Source organism: Haliotis asinina, chromosome 1 (genome assembly GCF_037392515.1).
Source record: "Haliotis asinina isolate JCU_RB_2024 chromosome 1, JCU_Hal_asi_v2, whole genome shotgun sequence".
NCBI classification, from domain to species: Eukaryota; Metazoa; Mollusca; class Gastropoda; order Lepetellida; family Haliotidae; genus Haliotis; species Haliotis asinina.
In genome coordinates, this window is record NC_090280.1 from 35,977,596 (window position 1) to 35,992,899 (window position 15,304).

Below are 15,304 nucleotides of genomic sequence, written 5' to 3' on the forward strand. Positions count from 1 at the left end.
GATGAAGCAGGAAGCTATGTTTAGAGGACATAAGTGGGCAAGCTCATCCCTTATAGGAACAAGACCACCCAGATTGTATCACCTATTTCAGCACGGCTCCCTTGGGAGCTGCATTCGCCGCCTTAAACACGCATGCTGCATGTCGTTGGATAGCGGGATCCTGGTTAGAATTGGTCTTCCGCAATCCATACTTGTCGGAAAAGGCGACTATCGAGACTGGGTGGTCAAACTCGCTGACTTGTTTGACACATGTATGTCATCGTATCCCATTTGCTCATGCTGTTGATGACTGAAAGTTGTGACCTTGATCGAACAGCAAGATTTGTATGACGCTCCTTGAAATCGTGGTAAAAAGAGCATGCTTGACAACAACAACAGCAGCAACAACAGCAACAGCATCGTCAACAGAGTCTAATACGGCACCTAGCACATCATCAACATATTGTTCAAAATAATCAAAGACAACATTGACACTATCAATATCTTCTACACCATGATCACCAACAATACGATCTACGTTATCAACATCAACACCACCCTCATCATCTACACAATGGGTTAGTTAGTTGGCTTTTAAGCCATTTTTAGTAATATCCCAGCAATATCACGGCGAGGAAAAACGGAAATGGACTTCACACAATGAGTCTGTGTAGGGAATCGAAACCAGGTCTTCGGAGTGACTTGCGAACGCTTTAACCACTAGCCTACCCAACTGCTCCTATGGACATTTCGATCATTATCTCAACGACATCAGATCATGTACGACTCCATGCAATACAAAAAAGCCCATCACCATCACCAACACTGCTGACATCAACGAAAGCATGATCTAAATCATTACACAATGAATATCATGTACATTTCGAGCACCATCTATATCATCAACAAGACCAAAATCACCTGCTCCACCTGCCCACTTGCGATGTCATAAAGAAGCGGCGTAAATACATACTCACTCACCAACTCTTTTTTTGGTTATTTTTCATATTTCACGTACAGGCAGACATGTATAAACAACTTTTATGACAATACAATGGTATATGCAGACGTGTATAAAATGTACAGCTGGCTGAAACAATATAGTTGGCAGGATTATTTACCAAGTAGTAAATGCAATGTTGACCAGTATTGAAAAAAATAATTCTCAGTTCCAGTTGATAGGTAAACATATCTTGACATATCATAGTGACGGACAATTTTATTTCTTAAATATTAAAACTTTGATCTGAAAGCATTTATGCTGCATCTGTAGATACAATGCTTGGCCACTGAAATTATTTCTTTAATCGGATTCGTGTTTTTTCCTTTCATTTCCAACATAACGATTGTATTTGTAAGCTCCAATTGTAGCTGTACCGAGTTCAGCCATGATTCTGTTTCTTTCCATAATTTAAAAACAAATTCACATTCTCATAACATATGACTGATAGCTTCCCTTTCTGTTCCCCAAAATGGACAAATTGGTGAAGATGTCTATCCAATTTTATGAAGCAACTGTCTTGTTGGAAGGATATTGTGAATAATTGCAACCATTTCCAGTCTGTGCTGCGCGAACATTTATTTGCAATGATGTCAAAAGTGTTCCAGTCAGTTTCAGTAAAATCACTCTTTAGAACTTTTCCCCATTTTGAAACGTTTGCCAGCCAAACAAATTAGGAGTTTAGGGGGAAGGCGTATACGTTTTTACTCCCAATTACGTTGATAATTTTTGACTTTAAAATTATAAATTGGGTCGCTTAATTTGTATTTGAATTGCTTTATATTTAGTGTTCTTGCGTATGTTAAAATTGATCTTATCACTGATTCATACGTTAAAAAATTGGTTTGTAATGAAAATTATTCATATGTGTACAGCCTGGCTTCTTTATGTAGTAAATCAGTCACAAAAACGACACCTGTTTTTACCACTCAAGATATAGAAAGGGATGACTATCAATTCTAATGCTGTTGTTATTCCATATGGATTGTCTTTGTATATCTTCTTCACTTACAATTTCTCTTTTACACACAGATATAAAGTTCGTACACTCTAACAGTATGTCTTTCCAAACGGAATTAGGTGAAGAGGGAATTATTTCGTTTTTTTTTTATGTAGCAGCTATCTGTAAGTAGAAATTGGGTCTTGATTTGAAATTGACTGGTAAAAACGGACGCCCATTTAAGATCTTGATGCCTTATTCTATTTATCCATTTTAGTTTTTGTGAAGATATATTTTTTCTTATCAAGATCAGTGTTGTAATGAATTCCCAAGAGCGTGTTTGTGATCAGTCAGAATTCCTTTCTTTGCACATCTTATATCGGGGTCTCGTTTTGGAACCTAACCATATTAGTTTAGTTTTATCTACGTTAACTTTTTATCCTGAAAAACGGGCAAATAGTTCTAAAGTATTCAAAACTGCATAGAGGCATTCTATGATCCGTCTAATGTAAGTGTTGTATCATCTGCGAATTGTGATAGACCATATGTTATATTTCCAAGATTAATCCCAGTAATATTTTTGTCGTTTCGTATCATTACACTCAAGATATCTACACCTAGCAGAAAGATGTACGTCTGTACGTCGCTAACTGGTTCCCTTGACGGCAGCTGAGATAGTGTATATCTACTGAATCATAGGCTTTTTCAAAACCAGTGAGAAGTAAGCGTGGTATTTGGCTGGTTTCGGTGTACTTCATTAAATCATATAAAAATCTAGTTACCTCGCCAATATAATTATCTTACTTTGTCAAAGCCCTTTTGGTCCTCATTAATAATATTAGGTAGTACCTTTTTAATTCTGTTTGCAATTGCAGCTGTTCCAACTTTATATGACGTATTTAGTTGGGAATAGGACGCCATTTTTTGCAAATATTTCTTAGGATTATTAGCTTTAGGTATACAAATTAACAATCCCTGATTTTGTGACATAGGTAATTTTCTACTTTTATAACCACAGTTTAGTGAATTAAGAAGAAATCTTTCAAAATGAACTGATGGAATTCTGTTGTGAAACCTTCGGGACGTGGACTTTTTCATTTTTCATGTTCTTCAGAGCATACAATAACTCGTCCATGTTTAATTCTCCTTCCAGACTACATTTGTCATGGTTATTCAAAACAGGCACGCTTTCTTTTTCAAACAATTCAAATTAATTCAAATTAATGTTGGACTTATCCTGTGTATAATTTTACAAAGAAGAGTTTTGTTTGTTGACGTAATTGTTTATTTTCTGTTATAACTGTCCCGTCGTTCTTTTCTAAAACAGTTATGGACCTGTTTAGGAAGTTTCTCGACACTAACTTTAGAAGTATTTAGTTGGTTTTCCCCTCTTTCGACCCAATTTGCTTTATATCCGTAGGCATTCCGTTTATTTTAGGGTTGGCAATTTCATCTAGCTCATGTTTTGGAACATTTATTTCATTTAGTAGAGCCTGCTTTGCGTCACCATCCTCATTCAGATCTAGTTTCTTTTGTAGTTCATCTAATCTAGTTTCTAAGCTCTTTTCGTTTTCATTTACAAGTTTCTTTATAGAGGAGGATTAGTAGATTGTTTTAGCCCTGATCACGAGGAGTAGTGTTTCCCAGAGTAGTTGATCATCAATGGGGTATTTGTTTCCTTCATTATCTTCTTATATAGGTCCAAAGTTGATTTAATTGTATCTTTTACTAGTTTTCTATCTCGAAGGAGTGAATTTCCAGAAACCTCCCCCCACTAAAGTAGAACAGGTCATAGACAGGGACATTGGTGAGTGGTCAGAATTCATACTAGGTAAAATATGGCAGGTGTTAACAGTAGATAACAGTCCATGTGAAATCAGGAAGAAATCTAGTCTCTCTTGTTTGAGAGGGATGGGCTGCTGCCAAGTAAAGAGTCTACTATCGTAGTTATGTTCACGCCATGCAAGGGTTTTTCACATCAAGTCTATCAATCATTTCAAAAACTATGTCCGTTGCCCTTGGATTAGTGATATGTTTGTTGTTGTAAGATATCTGGATTGTCCTCGTTAGGTCCGATTATGCTGACTACGGTATAAGTTACTTCATCAATCAACATCTTAAGGGCTACATATTTTCCAGAAGCATCTAAATTGCTCTCTAGTACTTTGAACTTTATCATTAAATAGTAGTGCAGTTCCCCTAGCATTGCTTCTGAAGCAGCTTATGAAACACTCGTTATATCACCATTGTTCCTTTTTCTTCTGAATTTGGTCGGGTGTGAAGTGAACATTTTGCACACAGCATATATTTCCTTTTTTTCTTTCTTAGAAAATCAAAACTCTTTTTACACTTTAGCCAATTGTTTAGGCCCCTGCAGTTTTTGGATAGCATTTTAAGAGTTTCCGTCATCTTATAACACGATCTATTTGTGTAGTTGCAGCCATTGTGGGATCGAGCCTACACCTAAGAGTGGATACAGTAGTTTTTCAATACAGTTTGTCTGCTTTTTTGGGTATGAAATACTTCCTGTACAGAAATAAAGTCATTAACTCATTAACATCATCAATATCACCAGAATCATCCACATCAACAAAACTATCAAAACCACCGAATGCATCAACATGACTGACACAGTCAGACGCATCCATACATCGCATGCATCAACATGACTGACACAGTCGGACGCATCCATACATCGCATGCATCAACATGACTGACACAGTCAGACGCATCCATACATCGCATGCATCAACATGACTGACAGAATTAGCACCATGGCGTCAGAGCGAGTGGTTAAGGTAGTTCTACGACCAATGCGTTCAGAGACCACACTTAGATTTTCGAAGCTCTCTTAGAGCTAAAGTAGTCGTAAGTCAGTGTTAATGTATGGCACTTACGACTATCGCACAGCGAAGAGAGCTCGAACATCTATGCCCAGGGTTTGTTAATCGTCTGTCACTCATCACTATTTCTCTACACAGAGAAAGATGGGAAACCTAACAACATTCTATTTTACACAGTTTTTGTTTGCATGTTGTTTAACGCCGCAATCTGCAGTAATATAGCTTTAGGCCGGCGGTCTGCACCAGACAATCCAGTGACAGCATGGACATCGATGTACGCAAATGAGATATGATGACGAGTCAACAAAGTGACCCGATCATGTTAGTAGAACCCAGTTCTTACGACAATAATGTCATCTTCATCAAAGAAACCACCATCTCGATCTCACAATGTGCAGGCACTGAGGTTAGGTACTTTTGCAAGGCGATACATAACACTTGTATTTCTCTAGTAAAAGTACCAATGTTGTACATTTTGAATATTCAAAGTGGTTCCGCCCTTTAGCCATAACGGAGATAATCGAATAATTGTTTTAAGATTTCGCCCAGGTATTACTGATTAATCAAAGTTTGTTTGTTTTTATGAAACGAATAAGGAAATAACTAGATTCCCGTTTAATTCATTTTAATTCTGTTTCATTGTATACCTGTTTATGTAATACCTGTATATGTTACAGTAAGGAACATAACAGGTAGGCGTAAAGCTGTTTGACACAAGTAGCAGGTTCCTGTTTGATTGAAGCACCAGTAACCTATCAATGATCAGGCAAAATTCGTCCTAATCTGACCCGAGGTCAGCACCATGGAGTAGCCAATGACGAACTGTGAAATCGATCTCGTGTATATTTTTCATACCAGTTTTCGCACATGGGTTTCTCACCGACGGGTGTGTAAGAATCGATACTACGTACCTTGGTTAATAATTTACACACCTGTCCACACTACCATCACAAGTGATCCATTACATGATCGTAGGAATTACAATAAGACATTCAATATTGGAGACAAAGCAGACATGCTCCACAGCGCGCTGACAACATGACGCCTGACTTCAGACATTAATTCTAAGTATCCTTAATGAATTAATATACCTTTAACATTATAGGTTGTTCATTGGTCGCGAAGGGGTGTGGTTTGATGTACCTTCGATGTTTGTTTATGTCCCTGAGCTCGTAGGGAACGGGGTACGTTGAAATGTGACTCACTTGTAGGTGGGGTACTCTGAAAATAGGAGAGCGCTTAGCCAATCAGAAAACGACATAATCAGATAACGTAAGATACAAAGTAATCAGTGCTTTCACTAAGAGTACAGTATACCTTTGCTAGTATTGAAGACTCAAAGCCAGCAGGAAAAGTCACAAGCTTTGGTGAACGCAACAATCACAACTTCGATCACATCATGCGAATTCGGGCCTTTCCGGAGAAACACGATGTGGTAGTTATTAGAATAATTGACTTTTTATGTCAATGTACTTATATTAATATCATTTATCAGCAATCAATGTGATACCATGTTCATCAAATGTGTTTGTGTGGAAAAGAGGGTATTGACCACGCCATATTGTTCCTCACCGTCCCACACTAATAAGATTCCCAAGCAGTGTTGCCCGGGAAAATCCGGTTTAGAATTGATCTTTAGCAACCCATGTTTGTCGTAAGTGGCGACTAAGTGTCGTAAGTGGTGGTCAGGTTCGCTGGCTGACACATGTCTACAATTGGGCATATCGATGCTCATGATATTGATCACCGGATTGTTTGGTCCAGACTCGATTATTTACAGCTATATAAACTAGCGGCCAAAAGACACGCCACCCAACAGAAAATAATTGTCATTCTGCTTGAAAATAGCTAAGAACACATATCTCGAACACAACACGTCTATTCCCAGTGAACATTTGTTCTTGCATTTCATATTTTGTGGAAAATAACCCAATTTACACTAATAAAACGGAATCTGTGCACAAATTTACCCGTGTCAAGTTAGGACATAAAAGCTAACCAGGTGTATTCTCTTACATCATTTTAATCGACTGACAACCAGGAACATGCCTCGTTTAACACCAAAGCAGAGGCAGAGAGCAATCGGTATGTTACAGATGGAACAGACACAGGAGCATGTGGATAGGACCATGGACTTGAGGAACCGTTATAGTCCATTGCATTAGGTTCACTTTTAATTTTTCGTTCAAAAAATTTGGAGATTTGTTTCTCTGTGTGTTTTTACACTCTTTAGGGTTTACTTTCTACAAAAAACAATGTTTCCAATTTTTCACTTTCTCTTAAAGTGAATAAAACTTATTTATAGTTACCACCACAAAGTTTCTTTCCAGTATTGACAGATGAGAGACACAAGCACGTGGCTAGGACCATGGGCTTGAAAAACCGATACGTCATTGTGACGTCATCAAGCGCCAACAGCATTGGATGTCCAGTCAGCAGACAAAGTGTGACCAGACGATTCCCATGCATGGTCTCTGTCGATTCTGCATTTTAGATCGAATACTGCATAATGCACCCCAGTGCCATTTATGTAACCTTAGATCACGAGCTGTGTCGTTTTTATTCTTGATATTCATTACATACTGTTGCTGAATTATTGATTTTTGCAATAAAACATTTACTGTTACCATATGTAGCTTAAGTATTGTTTTAGACCAGAAAAATATCTGGTGGCGTTTCTTTTGGACGCTAGATTTAATTGACAATGATTAAACTACCAGTTAGCACAACCTGCGCTCACAACTAATGCTCATCACCCCAATCACCGCTTGGTCTGAGGTTAATGTTCATCAACCCAATCACCGCTTGGTCTGAGGTTAATGTTCATCAACCCAATTACCGCTTAGTCTGAGGTTAATGTTCATCCCACCAATCACCGCTTAGTCTGAGGTTAATGTTCATCAACCCAATCACCGCTTAGTCTGAGGTTAATGTTCATCAACCCAATCACCGCTTAGTCTGAGGTTAATGTTCATCAACCCAATCACCGCTTAGTCTGAGGTTAATGTTCATCCCACCAATCACCGCTTAGTCTGAGGTTAATGTTCATCCCACCAATCACCGCTTAGTCTGAGGTTAATGTTCATCCCACCAATCACCGCTTAGTCTGAGGTTAATGTTCATCAACCCAATCACTGCTTGGTCTGAGGTTAATGTTCATCAACCCAATCACCACTTGGTCTGAGGTTAATGTTCATCCCACCAATCACCGCTCAGACTGAGGATAATTTTCATGCCACCAATCAGCCCTTAGTCTATGGTTGTTGTTGTTCAACCACCGTTTTAACTAAGTCAATTGTCTTAAACGGTTTCCCTATGTTCTCAAAAGACCCCTATTGTCTTTTTCCTGCCTAAATGCCAGTAAATGAAACCCGGTGAGACTTTTGACTTTACCTACTGATAACCTAAAATCCTCAGTAATGACAAATAGCCCGAATCTTTCAACTGATTTACCTCTCATCTGAACTTAATATAACAGAACAATGTTAGCGCTGGATGTTGCTCAAGGTCATATCCAGCAATACTACCCTTGTAGTCAGCATGTCAAGTCTGGACAGGACAATCTGGACACACAATCGGTAGCATATGAATTATTCCGCAAGAATTAACCCAATCACCTCGCCTAACTACATCACCCACAAAGTAAAGAGAAAAGAACGTTTCCGTAAATGTCATACTATAGGGCATCGAGTTGCTAAGTAAAATATTTAGTAATTTTTGTAACAAATGTCAACTGTAATGGCCAGTTCGGGGACTTGAAAGTGAAATCTTGGGTAAAGTGCTTATCTCTGAGACAAAGGTGTCTTTCTTTGAAACGTTGGCAATGTGGAAATACACTCTCAAAACATTCAGTAATATCATATCAACACTGATTGACTCCGATAAATCTCCTAAATATATCTAATCGTAAACACAAAAAATGAAGATCTCCTACTTTTTTTGAACAGTATATATCCTTACTGCATTACAAATGTAGGTATCACTCTTTGAAACTCTTCTGGGGTTCTAAAGTTAGATCAAGTCACTAATGTATACTAGAGTCAGGATGTGGAGAGATTTGAACACAAAGATGAGAATCTACAACATGATTCTGTAACTGACGGGGAGCCAGTGGAGAATGTTGAATGTTAAGAACTAGAACAATAACATTGTGTTCTGTGCGTTTGGTCCCACTAATGGGACAATGGCACAGTTCTGAACTTTGTTGTCTGGTGCTTTCGCTGATGATCCGTGAAGGATCATGCATTTGTTTCAAACATTATTCTTAACAAAGGAAATCTCTATACCAGCAAGTCGATGTGCACAGTGTCTCTTATTTATGACACAACTTGTCTAGCACAGCAACAGTTAATTAGCAAACGCGTCCATGCGAACCTTCAACTAATTAATCAAAGATGAAGTTAGTGAGTTATGTCGGCACTGGTCTTTCTTCTCAGGTACATCAATTGGCCGACTGGGGGATCATGTACATCACCGACTAACTAATCGAAAATATACCTTTGTTGAATAAGATCGAGATTACCATCGTACCATCCTCTTTATTCTGCCGTAAATGCCATGGTCACGTACTGACAGATATTTGGATTGGCAGCTGCCACAAGCTGACCATGGCAATACCATTAAGAAAATCAAGTCGTCTTGTTAGGTAATCATCTTCTTACCACCTACCTGGTGTAGTAAGCCTTGTCAGCATAGGGGAGATCACGTATATGAAAACCTTCAACATCAGGCCCCGATTTCTCGAAACAAACTTAAGTTTTTACTCAAATTTCAAACTGAGTTTGACAATTTGAAACTGCTTTATTTTTAGCTCAAAAGCATTTTGTAAATTAGAAAATGCCCAAACACCTTACGAAATATATTCACAAAACTCAAACCGTCTACTATTTTTTAGTTTGATATCAATTTCAGTACATTCAGGGAAATGTACTTTCTCAAATTTTCCTTTCTTCTTTCTATTTAAGAAACATTTAAACTTAATTCCTGTTTATATCAAATTTGCTATTTCTTTGTAATTATCATCTAGAAAATGTTAGAGCTGGGTTCTTGCGATATGAAAGTACTTTTCTAGATTAATCCTTGAGCCCTATCCAGGGATATTATCTATGCACATTGATCCGTGGGCTCCTGCAGGTTTATGTTTTACATGCACAAACGAATATTTCTTCTGTATGTTTCAACACACATGTGTTTATCCCCAGTCTTTGTCTACTTTCATTCTTTTTGCGCGTTAGATCTGTATATGCAGATTAGATTCTTCTTCAGCAGCTTTGATGCTTGTACTTTAGTCACAAAATCAGTTCCGAGAGTTTATACAATTATTTCGAGCAACGATAAAAATTATATGTAGGTCAGTTATTCCGCATTTTACGATAGTCCGCGGATCAAATTATATTCGAGTAGATTTACCTCAGATACGCGCTCACAGAACAGGTTACAACAGCCAACATTTGTAATTTGATGTTTCATCAACATGAATACGTACTTCAACAATGACAGAAAACGTTCATTACACGTGCAGTTATATACGATACAGGACAGTTTATACGTGAATCTTATTACCGTAATCATTTGAAAATAGTATTATCTTCTCTTTCTATTATACATTCAAGGCACCTAGTTTCAGTAATTACAGCCTTCCTTCCGTTCTCATCAACTGCTTTAACACCATCGTCCCCGCACGGTAACATAGTCATGTAGATGAGTTATTGTCATTTATTAAAGCACAAAATGTACATTCCGACATCTTTTGTTGAAGAACAGCATTATAGTATTACATGTATTTTTACGTTATTCCTTAATTCCATATATACTGAAATTGCACGTTGCCTTTGGCAACACCACAGTCGGATCACATTTACCCTAATGACCCAAATATACTTACCGCCAAAAGAAACACGAATAGTTTGAAATGATGATATTGACATTGGAAAAAAATTATTTTTTTCTACTAATTTTACTTTCTCAAGACAACGATAAACTTGAAAGAAAGCACATAGTGTGTTTATTGTCCACATGACATGAAAATCCACTCAATCAGTATGGAAACCACACAAAGCATGCCTTTAGGTATTCTCCTGAAACGATAAACAAGCGTTAACGCCAATAACGGGTGTGACCTCCACTGGCACATCTCCCCGTACTGTTGAAAAGACTTCGAATGAACCTCCTGGGAATGTTGTTGTAAGTGTCAACAACACACCTTTACAGTTGATGCAAGTTAACTGGGCGCACTTGCAGTCGCCGAATTTGTCTTTACATCACACCGATCCCACGCCGATCCCATCGATGTGATTCAAATCTGGGCTTAAAGCTGTCCACTCCATGGTCTGGATGTTGTTGTTCTGGAGGGATGTCTGTGTCAGTCTTTGCGCTCTCGCGCTATCTTGTTGAAAAACAAAATGAAGTCTTTGGGCAAGCATTGAACGAATCACTGGTCTGAACACTTCGTCGACGCAGCCCTGCGCTGTAACGCCCCTACGACGACCTTGCCCATTGTTATGAAAGATTACATTTTGAACATGACGTCCCCAGCTTTTGCAACGTAAACCAGCCTGTGTGAGACGGCGACGTACAGTACTGTCGCTGATGGGTCTGTTGTGTCTTCCTGCGGCGTTACCGGCTGTTGTGGTAGCTGGTATGAAGCGGTTTCGCACATGAGAGGTCACAATGTAGAGGTCTTGCCAGTACGGCGTTACACGTGAACGTCCGCTACGAGGGTGGTCAGCGACGGTTTTGTTTGCTGATAGCGGTCAAGCAGTCTGTATGTGGTGGACTGATATGTTCCATAATGCCTGGCGATGCGTTGGACGCTCAAAGCTGCCTCAATATTCCCTATTGCTCTCTGACGTTAGTATTTACACGTGGCATGTTCACAGCCGCATGAAAATGCGATAGCAGACGTTAAGCAGTATCCGTTCCTTAAGTAGCATCGTAAGAGCATGAACACCATGCACAGAATGCAATTCTAACTTCACGACCTGTCTCTGCATAGGCAAAATGAAAACCATAAAGTTTAGTGATATGTGACGTCACGTATGTTGCGTCTGCGGTAAAAAATGTTTTGCCCCGAAAAACAGTATTAACGGATCAATTACACATCAGATATCCATTCAACACTGTGGATTTACGTCACAGTAGCTATTGACGAATTTCGCGTTTCTTTTGGCGTTGAGTATAATTGGTGATGAAACAAAGTAGCAGTACTCTAGCTAAAATTATATATCTCCTCTCTGTCTAGTTACATACTTGTATATCACTTACCATAGTAGTGATTAATCCCTGCCGTAGTTAACGCAATTTAGGTACTACATGCCGTAATTATCGTAATCCCTTACAGTAGTTAATGCATTACATACTGTAATCATTAATCCTTGTCGTTGTTGACGCAATAGACACTACATACCGTAATTTTCGTAAAGCCCTTAACGTAGTTAACACATTAGACGCTACAGAAGTTAACGAACTTGACTCAACATGCTGTAATTTCAGGAATTGATTAGGCGTTCCTCTCCATGCTGCCTTATTTGTATTGTGCTTCTGTAAGCAGTTACCGTACATACTCTGTTATTGCTTATATTAATTCACTTAAATTCAAATTGTATTAGAATATCATTGATTACTATTGCTATTATTTCATGCATTATTATTATGTATGAATTTATGTATTTTGAATGTCACGCAAGGCTTTTGTTTCAAGGGGCTCCCTGAGGCTAATTCCCCAAATCGAGGCCTGACAGCACCTTTAGTTACTCTAAGCTAAAGGTTGTCTTAACCGACACAAACGAGCTGTCTTATGTGTAAACGTGCTGTGAGAAAAGCGTGTTTTATATACCTTATGATGAAGATGATGCTTCTTACATGAACGTCTTGCATACGTCATTAGATTGACCCTCAAGGACTCGAAAATAACTCCACGTAACACATAAAGTAAGGAAAATCTGTGAATCCTCTTGGCGGTGAGTCATTTCTGTGATTTAACGAGTTAAAGAGGAACAAGGATGAGCCTTCAGAGCACTTATTGACAATCAGAACCTCCACAACTCACCTATTCAGGTGCGTTATCACTTCCTTGTTCGACATATTGGCTGCATCCATTGCGATAAACTTTACTTTTCGAATCCCTAGATAGCTGGAATATTGCTAACAGCAAACCAACCAACCAATCAAACCTTTCTGGATCAGGTCCTCTCTTGATCTGAATTCGTAAATTCCCTTTCTGTATACCAGGAAGGGTAATGTACAAAGAGTATTTAAAATTGAATTTTCCTTCAAAATAACGGGATTTCATTTGCGAGTAGATTTTTTAATGTGGCTTTTGGCAACACACCAGCAGTATCACGGCGAGGTACAACAGAAATGGGCTTCACACATTGCACATTGTACTCATGTAGGGAATCGAACCCGGGTCTCCGGCATGAGGAGCGAACGCTTTAACCACTAGGCTACCCACACCGTCCCAGTTGTTCAACATGTCGGGAGCATGACATTGTCTTGTCAGGAACTCTGTACCGCTCTGTCACTTTTACTAATTACTGCACATGACATTTTATCCCTTTGGTCGCGTCTGCCACCACATGAACTGGACCGAGGAAGAAGTGTTATTGTTTCCATATCTGTCCATTGTTGAATCTCCACCTGCGCGTTGTTGTAAAAAACTGTATATATGCTCACATCTATATTGTCAAGGCGCCCGGTATTGCGACTGCATATGAAGGAACCACTGCGAGCGTAATAATTCCGCTTGCAGTAAACGTCTTGGGTTGAGCAGGACGTTCGCTCGCCCCATTTATGGATACCTGTTTATGTCATGTCTAGAGAAGTTTGAACTGAACATATCCGTTCGTCTTTATCAACGCACACACCGTCTAAATTAGGAGTTATTTGCCCTGTCAACCTTAGTTAGGTGTTGACACTTGGACAGACTGTTTACGTGCTGCATACAAATGTAAGCGTTAGTTTCCTGGTGATGTTGATGGTGACAATAACAGTTTCTGCATGCAGCTCTAAACTTGTGGGAAATAAACTTCTTCCAAATTGTTTTTTTCATACTTATACATACATAGCCTAGCGATAAGCCTTTCTTTAAATATGGCCGAATATTGACAGCTCGGCCAGATGTGTTGAAAATCTTGATTATTCTGTTACTAAATCTGCATTCCAGGCTATCAGATAGCTAGTGTGACAACAAATCTAGACAAACGTTTAATTTGAATTTGAATTTCACAACTCACCGCCAGTGGCCACTGTCGAAAGGTCCCTATGTTGTGTTCAACACAGCCGTCATCCGATTGTTACATCACGGCTCTTTCTCCTGTCTCCGCTCCTACACTGATGTTATGAGTACGACCCTACTCTCCCAGTTCACTTACAGTACTGCCGTCCAGAGTCAAATCACATGCACAATATCTCCTATTGATCTAACTTACTCACGTAGAACGTCTGTCACCAGGGAACTACATTTACGCGGCCATGTAGGTGACGCTCACATTGTGGAAATACAATACCCGAAAAACATGTCAACCTCCCTTTTTTCCTAATTATTTTGATTATTCGATTTCCTTGTCGAAACAGTGATTATTGATTCCTGCTGTAACATGTAAACACATTCTGTAAACAATATCGAATACGTGACGTGAGTTTGGCCGTTAATTCCCACTTAGCACCAAGTATCCATCCATCCAATCTATCGGATGAACATTTGAATTATTTTAATGACCATGAACCTTCGAAATGTTTTTAATGGAATGTTTTTTTTACACCAGTGTTGTTTTATATCTTCTCAAAAAGGACGTCCCACGGGGCAGAGGTTTCGAGTAGCTTTGAATCACTGATCTATCATATTTTTAGCTTATTGCTTATTGACGGGTCCTCGTGTGTTATTTTCTGGAAAAGCGAAAAGACATACAATTAAAAAAATCTCGCTCAGAAATGCAGTTCACAGTTTTCAAGTTTGTGAGAAAAGGCATCTTTTCGTGGTGTCATCCACTATCTCCTCTGGTGAAAGTGCTGACAATTGCCTCTGAAAATGTTTTTCAGTTTATGCTATATGAAATCGCGTTTGAAGTCGAATAACAGTGGATGAGGAGAAATGTTGTTCAACGTCGTACCTACGAATACTTCTAACATATGACAACGTGCATGCGTGTGTGTGTTACTGATTATACTAGCCGAGACTTATGCTGGTTTTATAGTTGTTGTTCACTGAGATACCACGCCTCTGTTACAGTCCTTTTTGACTCAAAAGCGGACCGATGAATTGCAACTCGAAAACTAATAAACATACTCAATGAAACGTTGACCATAATCATAAGATCAGGCCAACTCTGTGAGGTTTTGTTTCTGATTAAAAATACTTGTTTAAGAACCTACATTATTCACACAGGTCACTGTTTGTTACGAGGGAGGAGTGCAGAGAAAGGAACAGAAACAGGATAGACGCGGCACAGCACAGGCTAATGAATCAGGAACTTTGTGGGCACCTTGTGGGCATACACAGGTTCGAATACAAGTGGGGTTTTTTTTGTTTTGTTTGTTTTATTT

The 15,304-nt window shown here is 38.9% G+C and overlaps 1 protein-coding gene across 1 annotated transcript in view; it reads right to left on the minus strand.

Annotated features, from left to right (window-relative positions):
* LOC137278643 (uncharacterized) overlaps positions 1-14,116 on the minus strand; it is a 29,277-nt gene extending 15,161 nt beyond the window's left edge. The window contains exon 1 of the mRNA XM_067811144.1: positions 13,996-14,116. The gene's annotated coding sequence lies outside the window, so the exon portion shown is untranslated. The remainder of the gene's footprint in view (positions 1-13,995) is intronic.
* Between the last annotated feature and the right edge of the window lie 1,188 nt (positions 14,117-15,304).